The following is a 13,906-nucleotide window of genomic DNA, read 5'->3' on the forward strand; positions in this document are numbered from 1 at the left end:
GTTGAAAGGCAAAGATACATCTAAGGATTATTTGGCAATATAAATTGTTGATGTTAGAAACAGTCACAATTAAGGCTTGAAAATCCCTTTTCAACCCCCTAACTTCTAAGATATTGCAGTTATCGAAAACCCTTATATGCAAAAGTTTTGTTTGTTTTAATGAAGCTCTAATTTGGCTAATTGGTTTTATTTTTCTATTTTCGATATTAAGAAAGATATAGCGAAATGAACATTTCACCCCCCCCCCATTTCCGCCCCATTTGACCTAGATGAACCATTTACGAACTCGTCCGGGATATTTACATTTTTAACAACATATTCCAAGCATGTTAAAATCGAAACAAGATTACTCTAGTTATTCTGTTCACAAGATGTACAGGGTGCTTTTTTTAAAAAACTGACGGTACTGAGAGACCTTTGTAGCTCGAACTATCGACCGCAAATCCATCAAATTTTGTACGGGGACTATTGGCGACATGCAAAAAATGAATCCGCAAAAAAAAAAAAAAAAAAAAAAGTTTGAAAAGTTGCCGAAGGGGGAATGTGGCGCTTTTGATCAAAATTTTAAGTTTAATTGCATAAAAATAAATTGCGATAAAATATTTAAAAGCTTCAGTAAACAGATAAATGAATAACAAAGAATTAATTTTTCCACAAATGTGCTTTATTCAAAAAAATAACTTCTGTAAATGGTTAAAAATTAAGAAAAAAAAAAAAAAAAGGAGTTTCTATTTGACTTCCTTTTTATTTTTTGTTCTTTTGATTTTATTCAGTAGAATCGCTTTCCCGGGGAAGATATCTTCTATTTTCCATATGACCTCCCTTTTCTTAGACTAAGTATTGCATTCTGTATACCGTACTCTCTATAGCTGAATGCAATATTGCAGGAGGCATGTTCATAACAGTGCGTGTGATATTTTCCTTTAAAAATGATAAGTTCTAGACTCCGCCAAGATAAACCTTCAATTTTAAATAACCCCACAGAAAAAAGTCACATGGGGTTAGATCCGGGGAGCGAGGTGGCCATGCTACATGAAAACAGCAACTAATGATTCTTTCTTCCCTAAAGTGATGGCGCAACAGTTGCTGTACGGATGTACCAATATGTGGTAGAGCTTCATCTTGCATAAAGACAATTTTATCTAAGAATTGCCTTTGCTGGAGTTGTGGGATAACAAAACTACTCAGCATATCATGATATCTTTGAGCATTTATGGAACAGGTCTGCGGTCCTGCTTGGGTTTCAAAAAAGTATGGTCCGATGATTAAAATCTGCTGTAAAACCCCACAAAACAATTACTTTTTGTGAATGGAGTGGGATTTCTTGAAATGCATGGAGTTGTTTAGATGCCCAAATTCTAGAATTCTGAGTGTTAACAGTCCCATTCAAATAAAAATGGGCCTCATCACTCCAGAGAATTGTCCAAGGCCAAGCCTCCTCGACTTCCATCCTGGCAAGAAATGTCAAAGCAAAGGTTATTCGAAGATCATAATCTGTAGGTTTTAATTCATGCAAAAGGCTAATTTTATATGGATAAAATTGAAGAATTTTTTCTTAAAAACTTTCCATACTGTTGAAGCATTGCATGCAGTTGTCGGACAACTCCAAGTCTGCTCCTATTACCAGCAGCGCTCGTCTGATTTCTTTCAACGATTCTGTGATCATATCCTCCGATAACGGTTTCCGTCCACTACCAGGCCGAGTTGCGAGAGAACCTGTTTTTTTACAAATTTTTTAAATCATTGCTTTCACTGCATTAATTGATAGAGGTCCTTTATGTAAATTGTTTCGACTTCTAAATTCGCGAAGAGTGGCCGCTGCATTGGATTGATTAAGATAAAAGAGCTTCATAAGTAATGCATGCTGTGCTAAAGTGAGATGCATTTCACAAATCAATTGATACTTGAAATGATTTTCAATGCCCCGCTTCCTTTTCATAACTCAAAATACTGGCGCTGGTGTCGAACTTTGCATTTTGCAATTTTCCCCTTGTTTTATGCAAAATTTTAACTGTCTTAAAATGTAAAGCTCCACATTTTCCTCCATCTGTAACTTTTAGAACTAATATTTTTTTTTTTTTTTTGTGGATTCCTTTTTCTCATGTCGTCAATAGTCCCCGTACAGAATTTGGTGGCTCTGCGGCTGATAGTTCAAACTATAGAGGTCTATGAGTACCGTCAGTTTAAAAAAACACCCTATATATATATATACATATATATATATATATATATATATATATATATATATATATATATATATATATATATATATATATATATATATATATATTTGTGTGTGTGTGTGTGTGTGTGTGTAGGGTATATAAGGTGTAATTCAAACATTATGTATTTTTTTCACATAAAAGCCTTTTTTGTCTAGATATGAACAATAAAAATTCATTTCAAAAAATCCTGAATCATCACAAGGTTTATGTATATACGTGATTCAATAATAATGTATCTATAACCAACAACTACTTGATTCATTCGGCAAAACAATAAAGAAAAGCGACTTAAAGAGAAATGTCTACGAAAGTTGATAAATGCTCAAATGAAAGAATAAGTTGAACTAATAGCACCTTACTCTTTTGCAAACCTAACAACTCTTATGAATAAGAGAAGAAATTGGGATTAGGTAAAACTACCAACTGGATCAGTTTTACTAAATTATAATCTAATTTTGATGATTAACCTCTTACAAATTTATATTTTATAACATCGTGAATAAAAATACGTGTAACCTTTCATGTTAATATAGACGGGATGCTCTCTGGAAGATTAAAATTAATAACGATTCTTTTGCATTAAGTCTAATACATTTGAACAACATCATGAATAAAAATTTAAAAGAAATTCTATCCTCAAATCAAAAAGTCGTGAAACCAAGAATATTTTTTGCTTGATTCATCTATCTTTATTTTAAATTTTTTAATTAAATCTCAATTATATCGTAACGATAATGCAAACAAACAAAAATGTTTCTAACTTCCTAACAAATGTGAATGAAGAAAAATGTAAAATCTAAAACAATGTAAAGTATTGCTTTAAAATGTACTTAAAACTATTTTTTTAAATTATTAAAACAAAAGAAGATATAAAACTCTTATAAAACTGATATTATTTTTTTCAATTTTTAATATTTTTTGAAGTGATAAGTTTCAAAGTTAATGAAGAAAAACTTTAAAGTTTTCGTAAATTTTTAATTAAAAAAAATCAAATTAATAATTCATTCTAATGAACACTTTGTATTCCAAAAGTAACAAGATGCTAAACTTAGTAGCTGTAGATCAGACTCTATAATTTTTGAATTATTTTTTTCATCATGCATGTCGTAATTTACTTATGCTGTGCCAAACTATACAAAGTGTCATGTCAAAATTGATAATTCAGTAAAAGAATAAAAACACTCACTCAATTAAATTTTATTGCATTTTTCATAAGACCGTTAATGGTCTACTCTACCATCAGTTAGAATGATCAGTTTTGGTACGTATCCTTTCCTACTTGATTTCTGCCATGCTGCTATCTAAAAATTTTATTGCATTTTTCATAAGACCGTTAATGGTCTATTCTGCCATAAATTAGAATGACCAGTTTTGGTACGTATCCTTTCCTACTTGATTTCTGCCATGCTGCTATCTAAAAATTTTATTGCATTTTTCATAAGACCGTTAATGGTCTACTCTACCATCAATTAGAATGATCAGTTTTGGTACGTATCCTTTCCTACTTGATTTCTGCCATGCTGCTATCTGAAAATTTTATTGCATTTTTCATAAGACCGTTAATGGTCTACTCTACCATCAATTAGAATGATCAGTTTTGGTACGTATCCTTTCCTACTTGATTTCTGCCATGCTGCTATCTAAAAATTTTATTGCATTTTTCATAAGACCGTTAATGGTCTATTCTGCCATAAATTAGAATGACCAGTTTTGATACCTGCCTCTTCCTACTTGATTTATGTAATGTCGTTATTTTAAATTTTTTTAATTAATTAAAAATTAAAAGAATTTTTGGCTTTTTTTCGCGATAACTTCCGAAAATATTACAGCACAAAATTGATTCTTACTTCACCTTAAGGCTCAAAAAATAATCTTTTCAACGATACCAATGTTTTAACCTATAATTTAGTTTCTTTTTTTTAATGAATAAAACAAAATATTTCTGAAAGCTTAACCTGCATGAGCACGTTATGAATGCATGGGAAAAATTTGCATTTATCAGAAAATTGCCATCATGTTAACAAAAATGTAAATTGAAAGATTAAGTTAACTCTTACTGCAAACTAAATCTAGGAAAGTATAATGTTCAACATGTATTTGTATGAAATAGAATAAATATGAAATTTCATTTTTCTACAAAAAATGAATGCGAGAAAAAGTGTTCTTTTACGTTTTAAATTCCAATATTTCAGTTTTATTTAAGGTATAGTACATAGTTTAATGTATACAGGATATTTATTCTAATCAGAGCTCAACAGCTCATTTCTAAAACTTTATTAAATGGCTTTTATATTAGCGAAAAAATTATCTAAATGAAATAAATAATTATATTTTGCGTATTTCGTATCAATAAATGCTCTAATGAATTACAAATTTTAAATTCTTATGCAGATCCTCTGTTTTTGAGTCATATTTAATAAATATTCTTAAAACACTAATATTTTAAAAAAGATCCAAATTTTGTAATTAAAACTGATCAATTTATGAAAATCTGAATATTTCTATTTTATAACAACGTGTGATTTTAGACCTCTTCATTCGACAGTGTTAAAGAAAATACGCTACGCAGCGCTTGGACTTTCCTCAAGAATGATTGCCTAAAATAATACTGATTGTCCTAAAATAATGATATTCAAAGCTTCATAATTCGGTCAGGTTTGATTTCCTAAGATTGAAACCTTAGATTATCTAACTTAATTTTATGATTTGTAAGGTCGGGGTATTGATCTCAGAAATGCATTTATGGATTGAAATAAAAAAAATATTAGTTACAGTATTTAAATCTTTTTGAAGGTAAAACTGAATTTTATGATGTATCAAAGAAATTTTTATTAAATAATTCTTTGAAATATTGCATAAATTATTTAAAAAAATATTTTCTGGCATGCATAAGATTTTTATGCTGAAGAATTTGATTTTCCATAGTCCTATTTTTAAAAAAAATATGCTTGGTTTTAGCATTTAATGAAATTTTATCTTTTCCATTTCAAATTCACATTTAAATCTAATGGGAGCTATAAGAAAATTAGTTTAGTTATATTAACGTTCTGTTTTAAAATAACACAAGGACTATCTTGGTATGGAACTCGTAATTTTGAACCGCGGTCAGATGTCGAGGATGACACCTGAACTTCCAAACTTCCACATCACACCAGTGGGAAAACGTGTGACATCGACGAATTTAGCGTGCACCATACTCACTTAAACGACGGTTCTTCGATGGAATCGTGTCTCAAACCTGAAGCCCTCCGGTTTCGAAGCCGAGACCTTGCAACCAAGCCACTGCCACTCCGACAGAAAATTACAGAGACATATAGAACAATGCGTTAAATATCGTAATGCTTCTATAATAGTATGAGTCACATGACTATCGAAATTTAAAGATTAAAAATATTTTGCTGAAGAAGCTATGAAGAGACCAAGGTAAATGAATATTTAATTAAAAATTTTATAGAACATTACTTCTGGCTAATCACCTGGTCGTCAAGGGGCCGCGGTGGCCTGGTGGTAAGGTCTCGGTTTTGGAACCGGAGGGTTTCAGGTTCGTTACCCGATTCCACCGAAGAACCGTCGTGTAAGGGGGTCAGTTGCACGTTAAATCCGTCATGACCAAACGTCCTCCCGCTGGTGTGGTGTGGTGTGGAGAGGGGGGTGCCAGCTCAGGTGCCGTCCTCGTCATCTGACCGTGGTTCAAAATTACGAGGTCCGTCCCAAAATAGCCCTAGTGTTGCTTCAAACGGGACGTTAATCTAACCAAACCAAACCAAACCTGGTCGTCAAAGGCAACTAGTTAATAAAGGAAAAAAAACATGACATGAATAAAATACTAATATTTGCATTGTTTTTACAGTAGTGAATTAATAAAACTTTCAAAGTGTTATTAACATTTTACAAACTACCATAAATCCCTTATAACAGCGAGATGAAAATGTAAAATTTATCTCCCCGTTTTAAAGTTTGAAGAAATTTATGATTTAAAATAGCTTACTTTGATTACTGTCCCTTTTTGAATTTAGCTAATGAATATTTTTATGTTCAATTAGACAATAAAAGAAAAAAAAACAAATTTATGTTTATTGAAACTAACATTCAAACTAATACACGAAGATTGTTGTGGGATTAAATTCAGTCTTTCGAACCACAGACAAATAATAAAGCAAACCAAAACAAGCATCTGAGCACAACACAAGATTTTTCGATCGACGATGGCAAATTTAAAATGCAATATATATGCATACAGTACTTACAGAATTATAAGTGAAATCCTATCTCGAACCAACAATTCTCTATCATCAATTCATAGCCTTGCCCACCAAGCCGTCAAGACATCGAATCGAATAGAAAAAAATAAATGTTATGCAAATGTTCCAATGCCCATGAAAGAAAAAAAAATCGATTAAGAGCCTTTTGATTGGTTTATAGATATTGAGGATACTTTAAAACAGACTAATCGTCGTTTGTTTTCTCCTGTTTTGTGATATTTTTAAGTTAAACTATTTGTATTTGAGAGTGCGTGTTTCCGTTACCGTTACCGTTTCATGTGAAGGCGACTATACGCCGCAATATGTATATGCGTGCTTCTGGTGTTGTGTTTATTGATGGTTAAACTGCTTTCTCATTAATTGGTAAGATTTTTGAAGTTTTTATTGAAAAAATTTTCCTTTTCGAGTAGTTATTTTACGAGTTGAAAGCTACGTTTAATCTTCACGTAGTAAATAATTGATCGAAGTCTTTGTCGCATCACGTTAATGTTGTAACACCTGAAATGATTGAGCATTTGAAATTGTTTCTTAAAGATAATTTTTACTGTTCATTTAAAATTGACTGAAGAATATTTTTAATGAAAATTAAAATATTGTAGGAAAGGATATCGGTGAAAGTCGATATTGACTTGACAAAACCTGTTGACGTAACTAATCGCCAAATTAAATATGCAGATGGTAACTGCAAACTCGAAATAAAATTATGTTAAATTGAACAAAAACCAGGATGGTCTGCAACTCTATAGCATTAATAGTTTCAGGATTTCATTATGCGAGACGCTTTTTTTGGTGTATGTTCTTAATTTTAAAATTAACTTCACGTCTGGAATCTCTAAATAGTGCTCCAAAACACTGTATGAGGAATTCTCCACCCAAACCATTGCATCGCAATTGACACTAAACGAAGATTCTAGTTTCATTTTAACTTTTGTTTGGTCACTGAAGCGGGATTTAAATAGTAATTATTAATGAATATCTGACAGGACGTATAAATAAGAATTTTGAAACTAATTGTCATAGACGTATTTTTATTGGAGTAACATTTCAGTGAAAAAACGGGTGCAAAATTGCTTCGGAGTCAAGGAAGAAAACGGAAGCTTAATTCGCTATTACGCATGTTGGAACATTCGAAAGTACCGACGGACAAGTAGAAATGATCGGTTATATTTGTTGCATTGACAGTTTCACCTTAGTACTAGGAAATGTAATCAAAAACATAACTCAACATTTATTGTTCCAAAGTAAGACTCAATGCTAACCATTTCTCCTAAAAATTGGTCTCGTGACTTTAAAGTTCTTTGGCTTCATCAGTTGATGATAATTTCTAGCTTTCTAGAAGTTGCAAGAGTACAGAAGTTAGGCGCAGAAATATTCTTACTCGTATTCTTTTTCTTACAGAAATGCCAAATAGCCTCAGCTGCTCTACTGACTGAAAATACACTTGCATTTGATCATTCTACGTGCAAATCCTAACCGGGTATGAAGCCTCGGCAGCCCAATCGAGACGAGAAACTGGAAACATTACCTTCAATATTTTACTAAAGGAAGTTATCTGAACTTACGAAGGTAAGAAACCGAGTGAATATAAATATTGTTGCATTTATTTATCGAGATTAAAAAAAGACGCTGCAAAATTCTGCCTTGAATTTCTTGAATAATTGGGAAGTTAACTCCAATCTTCTATCGGAAATATTTCCTGTTATTCGTTCTTCATCCCCTAAACCTCCTTCGGCAGGGCCTCCCTTTTTAACAAAAAGCATTTCAGAAACGAGAGGAATCGATTTTTTCAAAATGTTTAAGAGCATAATACATTTGACTCTGTATAAATTTCATCTAAAGAGATTTGATCATAACGATTCATATCCCAGTTAGGAAACTCTTGAGATTCTGTTATCGGGAGAAGCGTTTTTACTTCGATTTCTTGCGAGAATGACAAGTCAAACTTTTGCTTGCTTCATATCAACTTAATGAAGCATACATCTGAAGAAATATTTAAAAAGGTTGTATCAAATTCTCGGAGACGGTATGAAACGGACAATATCTTGATGTAAGCAAATCCGATAACTGCACTTAAAGCGCTACTCTTAACCCCCATATAATAGAAAATTGAATCTTGCAAATTACAGCAAAACTACTTGAGGAGACAAAATTTATGAATTTTGTTTGTACTTGAATCGTACCGCTTCCTGAAATCTTAGTATTGCTGTTCTTGTCTTACGAGTGACTTCATCGGCTAGACATATCCGTTTTATCAAAGTTTTCGCACAATTTATCTGAATTGAATGAATATAAATTATCTTGTCTGATCACATACGTTTTCCTTTATAGGTTATCGTTTGAATATACTGACTAAATGCGAGTGCGATTTCGTTCTTAATGCGTTGTCTCCAAGTGTGGGTGCAAATATTCCAAGATAAGTTTTTGAAAGTTCAGCCTCAATTTTTACTCGCCTATAGATTTCTGATAAATTTTCACCTTGCATTTGATGCTACGCTAGATAGTTTCACATGCTTGATGTAAACTAGTATTCGCGTTAATTTCCCTTAGTGAACCCTAGTCCTTGTTTATTTCCACTTGAAATGGAACAGCGACACTATTTCATGCCTTAGATTCGATAACAATCCCCGAGGAGACATCTATTTTTGTCGGGAGTGAATCCGAATTTTTTACAAAAAAATTCGGGTTAGTGGAAAGATTTGTCGATGAGTATAATAGTGTGGACTTCTCTGCACTGGTTGTAACATTACTAATCCTGTTTATTTTTATAAAATATCGTATCCAACGTTTACTCGATAGGAAAATAGACTTCAAATTTTCACTATGTATAATTTATACCATGCAATCGATAAACATCAATGCTCGCGTTTCTTTCAATTCTTATTGGGAAACATTCATACGCAAGTTAATCTTGCAGGTAGAATCTTCTAAGCCAAAAAATTTGAATATTCTCCTTTATGAAACGACACAAGATTAAACTTATTGAATTGCTGATACTAGGTATGTCTCTAGTGTTAATTCTGCAAGAATTCGACTTCAGATATTGATTAGTTTGCTATGCTCTTTCCCCTCAAGGCATAGCCGCAAGATTTCAGTCGGGTACAATTTTTTACTCCTAGTTAAGTTATTAAACAAAATTGCAAGAAATGCATAATCACTGTTTTAAGAATGTTAAGCTTTAACATTGAATTTTCACTTATTAAACGGCATTAAATTTATCCCCATACCTAAACGTACATTATGAAATGGCATGCTTCTTAGCAAAGATTTATTAAGTTCCTAATGCATAATCAGATTATCAACTTGTAATCAAGTTTCTATCGACGTTCGGAAAGGAATTCTTCTCATTAGAATGCTTCATTGTTCACAAATCGGATTTGGAAAATGTTAATAATTAATGTGCTCGGATGTGGAACGGACTACAAAGATAACCCTAAGCGTTGTCGCATTACAAAAATGAAGTGGAAACATTTTTCGTGGACATCCCTACATTTTAAAAGATGCAGTGTTAAAATTTAAGGGGTTTACAGTCTAACGGATAAACCATTTACAGTCTAACGGATAAACCATTTTGTGCTTAACTCCGTTTGGAAAAAGTATGAAAGCCAAAGCTCAAATGCCTTTTGAATCCTTCCGACGGTAATTCTAAAGTAATAGCTTAGATGCCTTGACGAGACTTATTTTGCCTGGATTGATATAGACTACTGAAATCCCTTTGTTCAAAATTTTATGTAAAGATTTCATAATGTATTTCTTTTATAATCACACTGACTATATTGAATTGAAACCTTTCTTGTGTTTCTAGGACTTCCTGTAAACTCTGCTCATTGCCTATCCAGAACTTGGCCCATGATCAAGGCATTCCTTTATCTCTATAAAGTCACGGATCTTGCATCTTTTCAAACCTCTCAAGTCAACAAACCAATTAACTTCAGATACTTCTATACCAAGAGTGTATTTTTTCCAAAGTCATCCAAGTATGATGCGAGGTACTGCAATGACTTATCTGACTTAATTAACTCATGAACTTAAGCACATGAAATAACATTTTTAATGATCAGTCTTGTACATGGAACTGCCTTTTCTCAATCTGTGCACTTCGATATAAAGGATCTAACTAAATAGATAATAAATACACCTGTATCAATGTGGGAACTTCAATGTATCTTATAGCAACGCTTTCGTATTTAGTTTCTTTAAATATTAAAATTTGTCTTCAATTTTTAACCATTTCGAATGAAACGGACAAAATTATCCGAAGCTCTGCACTGAAAACCAAGTTAGAAAATAATGGCATGTTCAAACCACGCGTTAGATTAAGAAACTGAATCGATAAATACGATATCCATTTCCTAACAATTCTTCAAGCCTGTAAATGGTACATCCTCTAAATCGGTTTACTTAACGTGTAATTCAAGAGTTGTAAAGCTCGAAATCATAAGTCTATGATGATTTGACTCTTGCTTAAGGTATTGCTAAATCGGTACTATCACTCTCGGCTCTCTAGGTTGATACGTTCTGATATCTTTAAAATAGTCTGAAAGAGGTACGTCTGGTAACGATTGTCGCGTCTAGGTAAAATGCAGCATAATTGATGGCAACGAATCAATTTCTTATCGGATCAATCTCTCAAACGAGTTTAATGGTAGCTCGATATCTTGAATTTTGTTCCCAAACGCCAAATTAGTTTCTTTAACGCAGATTTGATTGGGAAAGCAAATTTAATTGATATTTTAAACGGTTTTTCATTTGCAACAAGTGATAACTTCCCTTAGGATTACTAATTATTAAACGAGTGTGATCATACAATCGTTTCGCGAATTCGGCCATTTTTACAAAGATAAACGTACTCTTCTCCAAATATTGCATTAGAGATGCCTTTCAAATGAGTTGATCTACAGGAAGTTAATTGCATAGACAGCTCAAATTGGTGAGAAATTAAACTGGCGAAACCTTATAATTTGTGGCATTTACCTTTATTTAAACTTCGTCATTTAACAAATATAGAATGCACCATGAACGGCTTCTGAATTGGTTAGCTGAAATTTTTTCTAATTTTTAAATTGAGTGTCAAGTGTAAGGCTTGAATCGGAACGATAACTTGTTGGCTAACAATTCCGTAACAGTATGGACGGTTACAGATGCCAATATTAAAAGTATAAATTGCAGTTAACTGGTTCGTTACAAATGGGAAGAAAAGATTATCGAATAACACTTAAGGAAAGGATATTTTAAAAGTAGGGCAACACGTTAAGTAATATGCTGGTCCCTGTTTACTTTCCGTCTGGACTGTTTGGGACCGGCGGTCTGAACGGAAAGTAACGGTCCCCAGGGAACCAGTACTTAACGTGTTAATGAGGGACTGGGTTGGTAGCAATCTTGGAAAGTGAAGTTAAGTGAATGGAATTAAAGCGAGATTTTAATTGGCTTCAACACGAGTACGGTGGGAGAGGGGAAGGAGTTGAACTCGAACATGCAATTTATACTTGAAATATTGGTAATTTTCATTAAAAATTAGTCAATTGAGACCTATGTGGTAAGACGAGACCACCTTCACAATGTCTGCAGAAATGGTGAATATTAAATAGGGAAACGCTGAGACCCGATTTTGAGTTTATCAAATCTAGATGTATAATCGCGATTATGTTTAAAGGCATCTTTAAATGAAATAGCTTTCGTATGGGAATAGTCTTAATAGGTAAATCTAATTCCAGGAGAAGAGTACTGCAGGTACGCAATTTAAACATAACTTAGATTTTTTGGCAGATATCCAATCGAAATGACTGGTTTATTAACGTATTTAAATTGCCGGTAAATATTCCATTTAATTTGAATCGTTTTTAAGTATCTTAAAATTGATAACTCAGTAACTTCATAAAACATTTCAGTCTTATGAAAGTTATTTAAATTTCAGGCTATTAGAACTGAAGAGATTTGGTGATTGAAATTTTAACGTTTCATTAATTGCCTTCAGTATTTTCTGTTTAAATAGCTAAAAGGAATGATTCTTTTAATTCGAACATTCTCTAATTTGGCAAGTTTTGAATTCGGAAACAGGTTACACAAAACTATCCGTATTCTATTTCATTCAAGCTTATTTAGCCTATTTCACAATTGATTCAAAGCGTTCTCCAAGTTCCATTTGGATATAGGAACCGGCAAGACCCTTAGTACGAAAGTAACTCCAGGAACTCGTAGAGCAATATTTTTCCCTACAAGACTAGTATATTTAATTCTGATTATTTAATTGAATTCTTTAAAACCTTAATTGCAATAAATCGTAATTTCCTGATGCGAGAGCAACTCGTTCACGGAACACCCGTCAGTTTTGTTTCCGATATTTGTTAAATATTCCGTTTAATTAGTGCACTAATCGATATCCTTTAGATTGCCATCTTTATAAGTGTTTAAATTCGTCGTCCGTTTCATTTGAATCTAAATTCGTCGTCCGTTTCATTTGAATCTAAATTCGTCGTCCGTTTCATTTGAATCTAAATTCGTCGTCCGTTTCATTTGAATCTAAATTCGTCGTCCGTTTCATTTGAATCTAAATTCGTCGTCCGTTTCATTTGAATCTAAATTCGTCGTCCGTTTCATTTGAATCTAAATTCGTCGTCCGTTTCATTTGAATCTAAATTCGTCGTCCGTTTCATTTGAATCTAAATTCGTCGTCCGTTTCATTTGAATCTAAATTCGTCGTCCGTTTCATTTGAATCTAAATTCGTCGTCCGTTTCATTTGAATCTAAATTCGTCGTCCGTTTCATTTGAATCTAAATTCGTCGTCCGTTTCATTTGAATCTAAATTCGTCGTCCGTTTCATTTGAATCTAAATTCGTCGTCCGTTTCATTTGAATCTAAATTCGTCGTCCGTTTCATTTGAATCTAAATTCGTCGTCCGTTTCATTTGAATCTAAATTCGTCGTCCGTTTCATTTGAATCTAAATTCGTCGTCCGTTTCATTTGAATCTAAATTCGTCGTCCGTTTCATTTGAATCTAAATTCGTCGTCCGTTTCATTTGAATCTAAATTCGTCGTCCGTTTCATTTGAATCTAAATTCGTCGTCCGTTTCATTTGAATCTAAATTCGTCGTCCGTTTCATTTGAATCTAAATTCGTCGTCCGTTTCATTTGAATCTAAATTCGTCGTCCGTTTCATTTGAATCTAAATTCGTCGTCCGTTTCATTTGAATCTAAATTCGTCGTCCGTTTCATTTGAATCTAAATTCGTCGTCCGTTTCATTTGAATCTAAATTCGTCGTCCGTTTCATTTGAATCTAAATTCGTCGTCCGTTTCATTTGAATCTAAATTCGTCGTCCGTTTCATTTGAATCTAAATTCGTCGTCCGTTTCATTTGAATCTAAATTCGTCGTCCGTTTCATTTGAATCTAAATTCGTCGTCCGTTTCATTTGAATCTAAATT

At 32.8% G+C, this 13,906-nt stretch overlaps 1 long non-coding RNA gene across 1 annotated transcript; it reads left to right on the plus strand.

Moving 5' to 3' along the window:
- Positions 1 to 6,715: 6,715 nt before the first annotated feature.
- On the plus strand, positions 6,716 to 8,900 carry LOC129988584 (uncharacterized). Its single transcript, XR_008785661.1, has 3 exons — positions 6,716 to 6,850; positions 7,886 to 8,053; positions 8,816 to 8,900. It is a non-coding gene; the product is annotated as an uncharacterized LOC129988584 (long non-coding RNA).
- The last annotated feature ends 5,006 nt before the right edge of the window (positions 8,901 to 13,906 follow it).

Source organism: Argiope bruennichi, chromosome 1 (assembly GCF_947563725.1).
Source record: "Argiope bruennichi chromosome 1, qqArgBrue1.1, whole genome shotgun sequence".
NCBI lineage: Eukaryota > Metazoa > Arthropoda > Arachnida > Araneae > Araneidae > Argiope > Argiope bruennichi.